The following is a 14,128-nucleotide window of genomic DNA, read 5'->3' on the forward strand; positions in this document are numbered from 1 at the left end:
AATTTTCGTTGATTAATTATTTCTTTAATTTTTTATTTTTCTGTGAGTTTCCATAATTTTTTCTCTAATTATCAATAGAAAATAAAAATGAAAAAAATTATGAAAATTAGTTAAATTTTGGGGCAGATAAAATTTATTGATATCAAAAACTTTGAAATGAATAAAAAAATTATATTATGATATATTTTTCTCAATATTTAGTTATTTTTAGTTATCATAAATATTAAAAAAATTTGTGATTAATAATTGTGAAATTAATTGTATTGTCTAATAATTAATTTCTAATAACGGTTCTTTTAGTGTCATTTATTTTAAAAAAATTATTCACATTATTTTAATTATAATCTTATATCTTCTTTTAGTTTTTTCCCCTCTTTAATATTACCAAGGAAACATTAAAAAACCAAAGGTCACTCCCTCTTCTCCCACCCCCCTCCCCCACCCCCACACACGCAATAAAAAAAAGGGTCACAAACAAGACACACACACGCAATAAAAAAAAAGGAGGTCAGAAAGAAGACCTAACGCAGTGACCATGCATCCTCTTTCTGGGGTCTCAACTCACTCAACCGAGAAACACACCGTCCAACTTTTTGTAGGGTTAAACCCCAAATCATCCTACAAGATACAAACTTGTCGTCATCTCCAGTGGTCCCGGCGTCTCCATTTCGTTCAACAGGTAAATTTTCTAACAATCGAATAACAAGTTAAGGTTTTGCCCTAACTGTTGCAGTCCCAACATAATCTTCTCTTCACTCTTTTTTCTTTTGCTTTTCTTTTCATTTTTCGTAGCTTTTCTTTCGGTCATTTCATCAACTAAAGTTTTGTCTTCTGAAAATATTCAGTTAATATCTTTATGTGAATGGGCTCAGTTCAAGTATCCTTTCTGATTATTTTTTGCCTAATACTAAAATTTTTGTTGCTCTCGCATGTTGCTGAGTCTTAATTTGAACCAATATAAGAGATTGTCATATATTTGGACATGCATGTATCATTCAAGAAAATGTTCCTCTCTGATTTAAAAAGAAAGAAAGAAATATTTGATTTCCAAAACAAGGGATCTCTGATACTTGGATATGTCCAACATCTGATTCTTATTAACTTCTTTTTTTTATGCTTTTTGTTACCAGGTTGTGACACGTGGGTAGCTGCTACTTTTGTTAATCATCTTGATTAGGAACCTACATTTAAGGTAACATACTAAAATGTAAGTTATTAACATGAGAGAAGTTCAAAGGATAATAACAGAAAGTTATTTTTTTATTAATTTCTTTTTAGCAAGTTAATTAATTCAGTTTCACTGAGGTTGTATTGGCCGTGTGAAATTCAGTAATTTTGGTATTACTATACTATATCCAATAAGAAAAAATATTAAGTAGATAATTTAAAATATTTTTAAGAGTTAAAAAAATTATATTTATAATTTTTTAATATTTATTTGGTCTTTTCTATTTTATTATTGATCTAATTTTTGTATTTTTTTTTCATATCGTTTGTAATGTATATTCTAATTAACAAATTCATAATTCATGATTGTTTGTTTAAATTATTATTAGTAGTAGTGGTTAGCTTTCTGAAACTTCTGAACAGTATAATTAACATTAGCAGAAATTCAATTTATTAGAATAAATAACGATATTTTTGTTCATCTATTTCTTCTTTTGTTTATCAATGGTTGTTGTTCCTTCTTTATGTTTGTTCTTTATATTTCTGGATTCAATTTTATCATCTGTTTTTCTTGAATTTGTTGAAATCTCCTATTAGGGTTTGCTTTATTATAATGCTCTCTTTTGCAGTAAGAGACAAGATCTTTTGTTTGTTCTTGAATCTTTATACCAAGTCTCTGTTTCTGATAAAGCTGAATGGCAATGGATGCCAATAGAGAAGATCCAAACAGGTATGGTGCTGAGCATTAGAGAAGATATTTTCTTTGCTGCATTTTCAATTCCATTGAAGTCTCATCTACTTTTCCATTCAATATATTTTAGATTAACTTGTGAAAATTTTAATGTCAATTAAATATCGATGTTATGCCATCTATAGTTTTTTTTAAATTCCTTCTCAGATATTTTTCATGTTGTAATTTAATTTTATTGGCTTTTCATTTATATGTAGGCCAGATTTCAGAAGTTGTCATAATCTGTAAAATATGTTGTATAGTAGTTTTCCAAAGTGATTTCTTGGGTATTTTTCATAAATATGCTTTTAATTTGTTACTTTTTTATTTTTTTGTATACTTAGTTAGTTGGTTTCTTGGTTAAAAGTCTCAATCTTAGATTCTAATCATACCATTATGTGCTAATAAGAGATTTTTAGCAACATATAAATATTGGCCCCACGGAAAAGAATGGATTTTTAGATTTCGCCTTTTCGATGACCAGGTAACCAAATATATTATGGAATATTATATCATGCATGTTAACTGATTAAAGAGGTGGGTTAAATCCTTAATTTCGAATTTAGATTTGTTTTTAATTTATATTCAATTAGTGGTCTTTTCTACTTTCCTCCTCTTGATAGTTTCTTTTGTGTGTTAGATAAGTTTGATTAGCTAACTGTGAGTTTCTAATCTTTCTAATCTGAAATGGGTGTAGACTACAACAACTCTAAAAAGATTAATTTTGATAAATTATCAATGTCCATTCAAAATAAATAATATAATGTTTACTAATCATACATATAATGATAGTGACTTTAAAAATTCAGCATTTGTTAATACGTGGAAACATGATTTGATGTTTATGTAGATGTCTTGGTTTCAGAATGCATCAAGATAAGAGCAATTTCTTTTTTCATTGTTTCTTTCAAAACTTCAGTATTCTTTCCTGGACATTCAAAAAGAACTAATATGTGTTTCTTGCTTAGTTACCTATTTTTCTGATGCTCATTATAATGCTAGTTCATTTACATGATTATTGTTCTCTTGTATTGCTCAGTTGGTAATAATGGTAGATTTAAATGTTTATATACCTCTCTTTGCTAAATGATTATGTAATATTATGTGATGCATTTTTACCATGTTTTGTTAGACATGAATTAACTTTAGGAAGAAATTTGAATATAGGGTGAGAGAGCTCTTCCCCCAACTTTTGTTTCAACTCATGGTGAAGAATTAGGGACAATGTTCTATATCATTGATGAGCTAGATAATTGTTTACTGCTGCAGCTGAGAAAAAACAATGATCAATTGTTGATAACTGACACCTCATTTGAACAGATTAGATCTTTCTATTTTATCAATAGAGGGGCATCTGTTCAATTTAGGTATGTTGGTTTCGGATTTTTTTATCTCATTGTGGAATCACGACAACCAGCCCATCCAAATTTACCTTGATCCTGACTCATATGTGTCTGAGGTGATGGACCCAGAGATACTGGATAACGTATCAATAGTATTCCACATAAAGTATACCAGGATTGATGAGGACTCATCACCTGATGTGATGGTTCTATCTGGGTCTGAACCATCTGATGATCAGTTTTCATCAGACGGTGATGAAAACAACGATCAAGATGGGACACTGGTAGGGGATAATCCGCATAATCCGATAGATTTGTCTAGTGGAAGCACTTTATCAATGGAGGTCAACGAACAAAGCAACGAGACAAACGAATTGTCTGATCATAGGTAATGCTAAATGTAACTTTTTTACCTTGTGTTTTGGATTTTAATATCATGGGATAGCTTGCTATTTTTTAGTGTGGTGACTAACATTTAAATTATCCTGAATTAGATACACTCTAGAGGTTTATTATGAAAAGATCATCACAGCTTCGGATCTGGGTCAATCTAGACTGGTAAGTTGATCTCAAAAGAGTCATTTCTTTTTTTTTTTTTTTCTTGCAAGCTTATTGAATATTCTTCCTAAATCTGTTATTCATTGTGTATGAAAATACTATGTTTATGTTAACTATGAATTATTCATTACAGTATCTGGCTTCGAAATTTGCTGCATATCTTAAACTATCTGGAGATGGTTCGATTTGGACGATCACTGGTCCAGATTTGAATGTAGAGAATAATGTGTTCTTTTTTCACTTACTAAAAAGTGGAGGAAGAGGTGGAGAATGGAAGTTTGGGGTCGGGTGGAGTGAATGTTGTCGAGTATACAATTTAAAGGAGGGGGACAGCATTACCTTGAAACTCAACTCGATACCTAACCGCCAGATAGAGTTGTCGATTCAACGATGTTAGGCCTCCTATGTATAACTCTAATTGATAGATATTTTGAACTATATGTTAAATTGTTTTGGATATATTTTGTTTTTTGATTAATGAACAAATTTATATATGTTGTAAATATTTTGTTCTGCTATCAATAGGTATCTTCACAATCTATGTTTTTAAGATTATGCAAAATAGAAAACTACATCTCTATTGGACTTTTTTTTTCTGTTTTTAGTGTCTAATAATTTTTATTATATTTTATTATCTTACAAAGCATGTTATAATGTTCATTGACATATTGAGTAATTGTTCTATTCTATTGTTTTATTTTAATGTAGTGATAATTTTGTTATTATTCAAATTTAGTACAACATATCTATCTTTATAGAATATATTTTAGTTATATTCTTATTATTTTTTTTAAAGGGTTTTAGATTACATGAAACCCGTGCATTGCACGGGTTATCACGCTAGTTTGACTAAATTGTAGTCTATAAAGTATAAACATTTTGATGAGTTACTGTATTTATGTGTTGGACACATTTTAAATATAATACTTATTGACACTCGTCTGATTCGTATGTCTGTTGTATCCAACCGTATCTTAATAAAAAATAAAAAAACTTACTCTTAAATATACTTAAATACACCTAAATACTCAGTATTATTCTTAACATATATTTTTGAAATAAATTTAGAAATAGTATATAATTATATATTATTATTTATTAAAACAAAAAATATTTTAAATACTTTATATAATTAAAATAAAATTTTAAAAATAATAAAAAATTAATTTATATTTTAATATCAATAAAATATCAAAATATCATTATAATTTATTAAAAAATACTTTATATTTTATATATATATGTATCTTCGTGTCTTATAAAATTTTAAAATTCGTATATTAGTATATTTCGTATGGTGTGGTATTTTATATTCGTATCCGTAAATTATAAATTGAAGTGTATATACTATATAGTTTACTGTCAATGGGTTCATCTTCACATATATGCCCCAAAAGTTAAAGTTATAATAAATTTAATAACTTTAAAATGGGTGTATATATGCGCGCGTACATGTGTGCGTATGTGTGGTATTTTTCACTTGTTTTATTTGACTTATTTGGTATATTATATATTTTTCCATAAAACAATTTATCTTTTTTAATCACTTGTTCTAATTACCCGATATATTGTTTTCCAGTTTTCCTACATACCTATACCGATGAATGAGGGTAACATTTTAAGGCTGTTAATAATTAATTGTTTAAGGGCTGGGCTTGTCTTTGTTGTTGGGTCCTTGATGATGGCTTCCATTTGATCACCATTTGTGACGTGCTTTGCTTCACAATTAAGTGTGATATATGGATGTCATGATGATTTTCCAGGTTACTCTTATTTATTTGATTAAATATGATAATAATTAATAGAAAAAATTACACTCTCCTCTCTCGCGATATGCTAAAATGACACTCTTTTTTTCTATTTTATAAATGTACATTCTCCTCTCTTCTAACTTTTAAAAAACCTCATTTTTAATTCATTTTAAACCTTTTGTGTTAACTAATGTTAACTTTATCCATTTTTTAAGAAAAAATAAATTATTTTTTAAAAAATACCCATTAGTAAATATTTTATTTTTTATCATTAAATTTTGCTTACCAAAATATCTTTTAATAAATTATTTTTTTATTGATTAAATTATATTTTTTTAAAAATTTAATAATTATATAATTTTTTTTAAAATACTCTTCAATAATTTTTTTTTAAAATACTCTTCAATAAAATAAATAAGAAAAGAGTATCATTTTAACATTTCGTAAAAGAAGGGAGTGGAATTTTCTCTAATTAATATATAGGAATCCTTAATCTTACACCCTGGTAGCTTTATCTTGTGATTAAAGACAATAAATTTATACAGAGACTATTCCTATTATTTCTCATGCAATACCTATTATTGGTTTGGTAAAGTTTTTTGAAGAGGTGCTTGTACTTTTTAAAAGCTCAAGTTCCTCATGTTGTATTTGGTAAATAAAAAAGATTATGTGCTTATGTTTGCAACTTTTAAAAGATCAAGTATTTTTAAAAGTACTTAAAATAGAGCTTTTCAAAGTTGACTTGTGCTTTTTAAAATTTAAAAGTTTAATATAACCTCATATGTTAACTAATTTTCAAATTTAATACTTGCATTTATATTTATTATAATTTTTTTAAATTTTAAAAGCTATTTTACCAAATGCAATTGTTGTTACTTGTGATTATTAAAAGTAATTTTTTATTTTTATTTTTTTTGGTGATTAAAAGTAATTTTTAATTTGATTTACCAAATATAAATATTACAACTTTTAAAAAGTCATCTTTTAAAAATTAGTTTTTATAAACTACTTTTGAAGAGTAAAAACTTTACCAAACTAAGTTTTGGAGAGTGGAGTGCTTTAGTGGAAATCCACACGCAATGGCCAATGGGCACCCTCTGTTTAGTCATATAGTGCTTCAACAGTTTCTCCTAATAATAAGATTTAAGAGAAATTATTATTAGAGGAAGAAATCGACTACCTTACGGAAGTAGTTAAGAACTTATTATTTTTGGGTTGACCACACTATTTTTTAGCCCGTTAGACTAAGTAGGGTTGACTAACTAATAAATTATTATATGCATAAGATAAATTTAAATTTTAATATTTATTTAAATAAATAAGTGAATTAAATATTTAACCGGTTAATCTAATAAAAATTGTATAAATTATAATTTAAAAAGAATTTTAACTATAAGAGATGTGACAATATTTTAATAATTTTAATTGTTAATCTCAATTATAAAAAATATAATATATATATTAACTAAAATTACATATTATAAATACATTTATTTAACTTTTTTATAATTTATAAGACGGATATTGCTACATTGGATCAACAATCCAGGCCCAATGGCCCATCACTCCCTATATCTCACAACCGCAAAGATCGCAAAGCCTATAACTGAAGGACCCCCACAAAATCACGTGCAACTTCTTACTCAGCAGTAGTCAGTAGGGTTCTACTATAAGTAGTAACTTTAACCCTCTTTTTCTTTCCGCCGTCACCTTCTCTTTGCAGCAAAACTTTCACCAACTTTCGCTTCACATGCTTTCAGATTCCTTTGCTAAGCACGTCTCTCACCTCTTTTATCCATTCTCAACCGTTTTCACCTCTCTCTTTTTCTCTCTATATATCCCAATCAAGCTCAGATCTACTTCACAACTCTTTGATCTTGTTTTGGATCTACTTATTAATTAATTTTCCTGCAGTTGGATCGATGAATTCTGGATCAGTTATTTAATGCTCGTGAATGCTCGTGATGTGTCGCGTTCGTGCCTCGTCAGAGCTGTGCTTTGCTTCGTCGACGAAGCTTGTGGCTCTGAATACTGTGATTCCTTTGATTAGATACAATAGAAGGATTCTGTATAACGGTTGACATGAGTTTATCTCGTTTTTAAAGATATCTTTGCATTTCATATGAGATTTAAAGTTTTTATTGGTAATATAAATCTCACATGAAATTTAAATTTATATTTTAAAGTTAAGATAAAGTCATGTCACCGTTAATACAGAATCCTTCAATTATATTTAGTCAGGGGAGCTCTTTTAATTTTGCTGAAATTGTTACTTTGCATCATTGTTGATTTTCATTGTTAATTTTCATTTTAATGTGGAATACTAGTAAATGTCATGAATATGATGTTAAGAAAACTTTCAGTGTTCTTTCTCCTGTTTTATTCATGTGAATTATTCCGTTGACTCTGCTTATGTATTTAGTTATTTTCTTCTTTTAATTTTTTTAACTGAAAAATCTTTTCTTATTGACATCCAAACCTTCAAACTAACCCTGGCTCGAAGAGTAATTATAAGTTGAACAAACAAAGTAATCATTATAAGAAATTATCCCCTCTTGAAACTTCTCCTCAAATCAATTCCTCACAAATTCCTCGCAAACAAACAGAACCCCAACAAAATTGAAACAAAGAAACCCCAAATTCATGATAAAGCAAAACCCCATCAGAAACAATATAAAACCATTCAGCTAACCAATTTTCACTTTTGCACCTGGTTTGAGGTCCTGCGAAAGAAGAAGGAGAAGATGATGATGTTCACGTTGATGATGGGCACGTCCGTTGACAGGAGTTGGGATTTTTTTTTTTTTTTCTTGGGAGAGCTTTATATTTTAAATAATATTATATTATATTATTGTAGTTTTATTTTTTATTGTAAATTTGTAATTGATGATATTACTTTTATCGTAGTTAATATTGATGTGGTTATTAATGGAACTTTTTTATTTATTAAATATATTTAAAAGTAATTATAAGTTGAACACACACATAAATAATATAATTAAGCTATGTATATGTAGTAAGTAGGGAAATGAAAAAAATAAGATAAGAGGGTGTGTACAAGATAATTAAGGAAGAAGGAGACAAATGATGAAGATCAGAGATGTATTATTGAACTAAGGGAGTGTTTGTTTTGGCTTTGGAGAGGTGAAAGTTATATGGTGGCATTCTTCAAGCCTCTCTCAATTTGATTTTGTCAATTTGATTTTTTTTTTTTAATTACTTGTAAGGCACAATGAATGAATTAATAAATTTGTGATTTCAGTGATTTTGGATCTCTCGCATAATCAAATAAGTGGATCAATTAATATAAATGTATTATCTCATAATCATTTTTGTAGTGCTGTTCCAAGAAGTATGATTGATTTATATTCTCTAAGTGACTTGAATTTATCATACAACAACCTCTTAGGGTTGATAACCAATTTCAAACCTTTAACGAAAAGCTCTAAAATCCGGTGATCAAGCTCCTCGGCTTATTGGAGCTGGAGCTAGAGCTGCTCCTCGTGCCTAAATTCATTCTATAATTTTAGGCCTTGTTGGGTCAATTTTCTTTGAATGTGTTTTCATATTTGTTGTGAATTAAATTATTAGGGTTTATCTTCTTGTATCTATTTGCTCATGGATATAAGTAGGGCAATTAAATGACAAATCCATGACAATAAATCAAACACACAATTTCAGCTGTATACCTTCTGTATCTAAATGCTTTCTTTGTGAACAAATGAGAGAGATTATCATTCTACAATAAAGGCTTGATTGTATGAGTGTCAAGTAATTTTGATACACCATTGATCCATCTCTACACGTCAATTTAAATTGGGGAGTGGAATTGTATGTCTAAATACATGTAAAAAAATAGACATATCTCAACATTTTTTTTTGTCTAATCTCAAGATATATATATATATAATTATTTGATAATTAATATGTGAAAAAATATATTCAAATAAAAACAATGATAGAATGAATTACCATCAAATATTTTGTTAAGTTAGCATAAGATGTAAAACATTGTTCAACAGTAACATTTTTTATAAATATAGTCTACATTATTTAGTATATTATATGGATACATGAGATAAAAGGAAAAACACAAAAATATATCTCAAAGCAAAAGGGACGAAATAATTGATAGAAAACCAAAAGTATAAATATTAGTCACAATTGTACATTATTTGTACTTTTAATTAAAGATTAAAAGGAAATTTAAATTGATTGCAAGACTTTTTCTACACAATCATGCTTTTATTCAAGATAAGACAATTATAAATTTATAATTGAATCTCAATATCTCAAGACCAGTAAGATAATAAATTAACAATTCTTCTAAACTATCACCATTTTTAAGTAATCACTAACAAGTAACAACTACTAAATTGTTTAAAGTTCTAACTCAAAAAAGAATCATCGTCGACTAACTACAACCAAGTTTCTAAATTTTCAGTTAATTTCTTGAGCTACAAAAATAATGACAGGTAAATTTAGTAGGGTCAACTACATATATTAAACGTAAAAAATCCCTATCATCAATATTAACAGATACCACATTCCCACTTAAAAGCAGCCACAAAAATAATGCACAAAGTTTGCACAAAATAATCCCGGGAGTAAATAAAAAAATGTGCTTACATATAGAATGAGGGTATATACAAATAATATAACTAGAAAAATATGAATTTTACCTGCTTAATTTGATGACTTCATCTGCCTTCTCTTTGGAAGCATCTTTGTCATTTTCTTTGTCTCTTAAGGCAGCAGTCATATCACTCTTATACTCCTCATAAAAATCCTTTTCTGTATTTATATAAATATATAAATACCTGACTTAAATGCAAGTACTCACCTATTGCAGAATCTTCTTTATGTTGCCATCTGAGAACCTCATCATATATCATTCCTAACACAGAGGTTGAAGCGAATGATTTCTCCTTCTGGGAACAATTCTGCAGACAACTCTTTTGGGACTTCAATCTGTTGATAGAGTACATGTTTCAGAGTTCAGACTGGAAAACACAGATGGTATTCATTCTGGAAAGCATTATTTGTAAATATTTACATCAATAAAACCAAATTCAAAGTGATGTCATCTATTTGACCATACAGCACCAGAAACATGATTTTTCAATCCTGAAACGAACATTTAAATAGTAGAAAACCGAAAACCACGGATGATAGAATAAAGGATATGAAATCATTGCATCTATTGGCAATGGCTGGCAACAAATGAATAAGAGAAGTTTAGGACAATTGATCAGAAGCGAAGAGACATGCACCCAGATTTGCACGCCATAATGAACATGCAAAGTAGAACACAAATTCTAATATTTACAGATAACAAAGTTCAGATCAACTGGGAATTGTGTTCCACCAACAGCCTTGTTACCTTGGAGCTACTTATATCCTAACAATGAAGGCTATGAAGATAAAAGATAGAAAAATGACAAGCTAGACAAAGTGTTGTTTTACTCAGTCATAAGTCATAACCCTTGGCTTTGTCACCGGTTTTTGGGGAATTCTTGGGTTTTGTATTTCAAAAAGAATTGGAGGTATGTTTGCTTTGAATATGTGGACAAGGTAGCAGATAAGATATATGTTGCAGGTGTCTTGAAAGTAGCCAAACTAGAGGAAATGGTGCAGAGGAACCAACCAGTAAAACTTAAAAGTTTGAAGATTAGGTTTCACCATCCTCATCCATAGTTCACCTAATGTTTAATGAGATTGTTAGTGTGATTAGTTTTTCCTTTTATGACTAGTTTTGTTTTGTTTCTGGTTTGTGTGTACTTGATCTTTTGCTCGGTCAGACTTATAAATAAATTATTTATTATTCAATCTTTATGTTCTATATTATCCATATCAATAAAATGATATAGTTATATAAATACACACCCTTTTATTTGGACATCAGGTAGGCAAAAATCTCAGAACAAAAACAAGAACCAATAATAACCACAGGACTACTGCAAAGACTTTAGTGTTTTGTAATCCGGTGTCAGCAATCTTTTACATTATACATTTTTCACATGATATGAAAAGGATAACATAATTGACATTTTTGGTACTATTTGAGCTAGGCTATATAGAAAACCAAAGTAGAAGCCCTGCAAGCAAACTTTGCAATGGTCTTTGTCCCTTATTAGATGTACAGTTCTTTGAAGTTGATGTTTCAGTTGTATCCTTATTTTTTCCATTTTGGGAACTTCCTTAGCTGAATACAAAGAGGATACACATTGTAATTATCATTTTTGCTTCCAGTTAAGCCCAAACAAGTGCAAAACCAAAAAAAGAATATGTACTTTGACATTATAATTACCAGAAGGACTAGGAAAGGGAGTTTTAGAGCCGCCATTTGAGTTCGGATCAAGTTTATTAGAAGATTGAGCTTCAGCTGATTTAGGATCCAAGTGCAACAGTGCTGCTCAAACAATTCCAAACTCAAGTTCTCAAAACACAATCAATAGCTTAAATTTTCAGAACTAAAAGCTATTTCAGATATCATTGAGTTCTGAATTAGTTAGTTAATAACACGATGGTTCAATGCATACCATATAATTTTGTTACGCTGGTATTTATTTTAAGGGAAATACAGAAATACAATAGAACAGTAAAAGATAATAGAGGAACTTTGAGAGTCCTCTTCTCTCTTAGTCTAGGTCTTTCCAAATCTTTTCCTACCTCTCACCTAATCAGCTCCTCTTTTTATTGCCTTCCCTCTCTGTAACCAAATTAGTTATCATAATTATCTCCTAAAATCAAGCATTCAACTCCTACGATTACGCCTCCCTGATTCTCTCATCTGACTAATCTAATCATCAATTATTGTCACTTATGCTTACACATTTTTCTTGCCCTATTATTCCTCTCTTTTCTTTATTACTTCTTCTAGAATAATGATAAGGTAAATGGATTATTTTTCTTCCCTTTTTTGGCTGCCTTTGATGCTGACTAAGCATTCTCTCCCTCTCCGGGGTATGTAACAATACCTTCCCCTTGAAGCATCACCTTGTCCTCAAGGTGAAAGGAAGGAAAGGCTTCTTGAATTGCAGGTGCTGCTTCCCACGAATCCTCGAATTCTGGAAGGTCCCTCCACTTTATCAACACCTCCAATTTACCAACCGCATTTTTCCTAATAGCTAGGATTTCTTGGGGTTCAACTTGTAGTTCATACTCTTCTGTTAGATTCGTAAGAAGTGGCTAAATCTGGGCAGTGGACTTGACACACTTCTTCAATAAAAAAAACATGGAAGACCGGATGCACCCGAACTCTTTCCGGTAATTTAAGCTTGTAGGCAACCTGCCCAATCTTCTCAAGAATCTCATAAGGGCCATAGAATCTTGCATTCAGCTTTTGGTTGACCCTTTTTGCCAAGGTCTTCATTCAATAAGGCTGCAGTTTTAGGTACACAAACTCTCCTGGCTCAAAAGTTAAGTCCCTCCTCTTCCTATCAACATATGTCCTCATTCGGTTTTGGACCCTTTCTAGTTGAAACCTTAATTCATCCAACATCTGATCCCTTTCATCCATAAGATTTCTTACTTCTTCAACCGCAGCTTCTCCCTCACCCCGCAACAGAACTGGGGGTTCCCTTCCATAAAGAGCCTTGAAGGGGGTCATTTTGATCGACCCATGATAATTGTGTTATACCAATATTCTGCCCAATTCAACTATCGGGCCATTACTTTGGAGTAGACCCCGCAAAGCACCTGAGGTAAGTTTCCACGCACTTGTTGATCGCCTCGCTTTGCCCATCCGTTTGGGAATGATGGGCTGAGCTCATCTTTAATGATGTGCCTGCTGCTTTGAAGATTTCAGACTAGAAACCACTCATGAACAGCCAGTCACGGTCGAAAACAATTGATGTAGGAAACCCATGAAGTCTCACCATTTCCTTCACAAATAGGTCTGCAACTTCCTTTGCTAAATAAGGGTGAGATAAGGGAAAGAAATGAGCGTACTTCGTCATCCTATCATAACGAAGATGGTGTCCTTCCCTTGTGCCTTTGGTAGTCCTCCAATGAAGTCCATAGCTATATCCCACCAAATATTTGTCGGAATAGGGAGTGGTTGTAGCAGTCCAACTGGAGTCAAGGTGGAATGTTTGTTCCTTTGGCATATTTTACATTGTCTCACGTAATCCATGATGGCCTTCTTCATTCCCTCCCAATACAATACTCCAGCTATCCTCTTATAAGTTTGGAAAAAACCAGAATGTCCTCCCAACTGTGTGTCATGGAATTCCTCCAATATCTTAGGAATCAACTTCGAATGCCTTAAAATAACCAAACGCCCTTAGTGTAATAACCTCCCATTTTTCAATGCATATCTAGCAGTAATCTCCTTTCCAAAAATCAAATCATGCATGATGCTCTTGAGTTTTGGGTCATGTTGCACCTCCTCTTCTAAGTTTTCCCATTCAGCAGTTGAAACCATAGAAACAACAGCAAATTGGAATTTTCTGGAGAGGGCATCGGCTGCTTGGTTGTCTTTCCCTGCCTTGTATTTTATTTCGAAATCAAATCCGAGCAACTTGGTCATCTACTTCTGTTGTTCCTCGCCTCCAATTCTCTGATCAAGAAAGAAT

The 14,128-nt window shown here is 30.6% G+C and overlaps 1 long non-coding RNA gene across 1 annotated transcript; it reads right to left on the reverse strand.

Annotated features, from left to right (window-relative positions):
• Nucleotides 1–9,224: 9,224 nt before the first annotated feature.
• Nucleotides 9,225–11,163, reverse strand: LOC114926090 (uncharacterized). Its single transcript, XR_003816566.2, has 2 exons — nucleotides 10,606–11,163; nucleotides 9,225–10,520 (listed from the first exon to the last, which is right to left on the reverse strand). It is a non-coding gene; the product is annotated as an uncharacterized lncRNA (long non-coding RNA).
• Nucleotides 11,164–14,128: the final 2,965 nt, after the last annotated feature.

Source organism: Arachis hypogaea, chromosome 20, assembly GCF_003086295.3.
Source record: "Arachis hypogaea cultivar Tifrunner chromosome 20, arahy.Tifrunner.gnm2.J5K5, whole genome shotgun sequence".
Lineage (NCBI taxonomy): Eukaryota > Viridiplantae > Streptophyta > Magnoliopsida > Fabales > Fabaceae > Arachis > Arachis hypogaea.